Consider the following 2500-nt stretch of genomic DNA (forward strand, 5'->3'; position numbering starts at 1 on the left):
CCGCGGTGCTTATAAACAGCCGATCCGCTCGGCGGGGGCTATTTTCGGCCACTTGGCTCGTGCGCACGGCCTCCCGGATGTGCCGGGCGGGTGCGCGGGCTCGCCGGCCGCTGGAAGTCGAATGAGGCGCCGCGACCACCTCCGCGGTGCTTACAAACAGCCGATCCGCTCGGCGGGGGCTATTTTCGTCCACTAGGCTCGTGCGCACGGCCTCCCGGATGTGCCGGGCGGGTGCGCGAGCTCGCCGGCCGCTGGAAGTCGAATGAGGCGCCGCGACCACCTCCGCGGTGCTTATAAACAGCCGATCCGCTCGGCGGGGGCTATTTTCGGCCACTTGGCTCGTGCGCACGGCCTCCCGGATGTGCCGGGCGGGTGCGCGAGCTCGCAGGCCGCTGGAAGTCGAATGAGGCGCCGCGGCCACCTCCGCGGTGCTTATAAACAGCCGATCCGCTCGGGGGGGGCTATTTTCGGCCACTTGGCTCGTGCGCACGGCCTCCCGGATGTGCCGGGCGGGTGCGCGGGCTCGCCGGCCGCTGGAAGTCGAATGAGGCGCCGCGACCACCTCCGCGGTGCTTATAAACAGCCGATCCGCTCGGCGGGGGCTATTTTCGGCCACTTGGCTCGTGCGCACGGCCTCCCGGATGTGCCGGGCGGGTGCGCAAGCTCGCCGGCCGCTGGAAGTCGAATGAGGCGCCGCGACCACCTCCGCGGTGCTTATAAACAGCCGATCCGCTCGGCGGGGGCTATTTTCGGCCACTTGAATCGTGCGCACGGCCTCCCGGATGTGCCGGGCGGGTGCGCGGGCTCGCCGGCCGCTGGAAGTCGAATGAGGCGCCGCGACCACCTCCGCGGTGCTTATAAACAGCCGATCCGCTCGGCGGGGGCTATTTTCGGCCACTTGGCTCGTGCGCACGGCCTCCCGGATGTGCCGGGCGGGTGCGCGAGCTCGCCGGCCGCTGGAAGTCGAATGAGGCGCCGCGACCACCTCCGCGGTGCTTATAAACAGCCGATCCGCTCGGCGGGGGCTATTTTCGGCCACTTGGCTCGTGCGCACGGCCTCCCGGATGTGCCGGGCGGGTGCGCGAGCTCGCCGGCCGCTGGAAGTCGAATGAGGCGCCGCGACCACCTCCGCGGTGCTTATAAACAGCCGATCCGCTCGGCGGGGGCTATTTTCGGCCACTTGGCTCGTGCGCACGGCCTCCCGGATGTGCCGGGCGGGTGCGCGAGCTCGCCGGCCGCTTGAAGTCGAATGAGGCGCCGCGCCCACCTCCGCGGTGCTTATAAACAGCCGATCCGCTCGGCGGGGGCTATTTTCGGCCACTTGGCTCGTGCGCACGGCCTCCCGGATATGCCGGGCGAGTGCGCGAGCTCGCCGGCCGCTGGAAGTCGAATGAGGCGCCGCGGCCACCTCCGCGGTGCTTATAAACAGCCGATCCGCTCGGCGGGGGCTATTTTCGGCCACTTGGCTCGTGCGCACGGCCTCCCGGATGTGCCGGGCGGGTGCGCGGGCTCGCCGGCCGCTGGAAGTCGAATGAGGCGCCGCGACCACCTCCGCGGTGCTTACAAACAGCCGATCCGCTCGGCGGGGGCTATTTTCGTCCACTAGGCTCGTGCGCACGGCCTCCCGGATGTGCCGGGCGGGTGCGCGAGCTCGCCGGCCGCTGGAAGTCGAATGAGGCGCCGCGACCACCTCCGCGGTGCTTATAAACAGCCGATCCGCTCGGCGGGGGCTATTTTCGGCCACTTGGCTCGTGCGCACGGCCTCCCGGATGTGCCGGGCGGGTGCGCGAGCTCGCAGGCCGCTGGAAGTCGAATGAGGCGCCGCGGCCACCTCCGCGGTGCTTATAAACAGCCGATCCGCTCGGGGGGGGCTATTTTCGGCCACTTGGCTCGTGCGCACGGCCTCCCGGATGTGCCGGGCGGGTGCGCGGGCTCGCCGGCCGCTGGAAGTCGAATGAGGCGCCGCGACCACCTCCGCGGTGCTTATAAACAGCCGATCCGCTCGGCGGGGGCTATTTTCGGCCACTTGGCTCGTGCGCACGGCCTCCCGGATGTGCCGGGCGGGTGCGCAAGCTCGCCGGCCGCTGGAAGTCGAATGAGGCGCCGCGACCACCTCCGCGGTGCTTATAAACAGCCGATCCGCTCGGCGGGGGCTATTTTCGGCCACTTGAATCGTGCGCACGGCCTCCCGGATGTGCCGGGCGGGTGCGCGGGCTCGCCGGCCGCTGGAAGTCGAATGAGGCGCCGCGACCACCTCCGCGGTGCTTATAAACAGCCGATCCGCTCGGCGGGGGCTATTTTCGGCCACTTGGCTCGTGCGCACGGCCTCCCGGATGTGCCGGGCGGGTGCGCGAGCTCGCCGGCCGCTGGAAGTCGAATGAGGCGCCGCGACCACCTCCGCGGTGCTTATAAACAGCCGATCCGCTCGGCGGGGGCTATTTTCGGCCACTTGGCTCGTGCGCACGGCCTCCCGGATGTGCCGGGCGGGTGCGCGAGCTCG

The sequence above is a fragment of the Syngnathus scovelli genome, chromosome 4 (genome assembly GCF_024217435.2).
Source record: "Syngnathus scovelli strain Florida chromosome 4, RoL_Ssco_1.2, whole genome shotgun sequence".
NCBI lineage: Eukaryota > Metazoa > Chordata > Actinopteri > Syngnathiformes > Syngnathidae > Syngnathus > Syngnathus scovelli.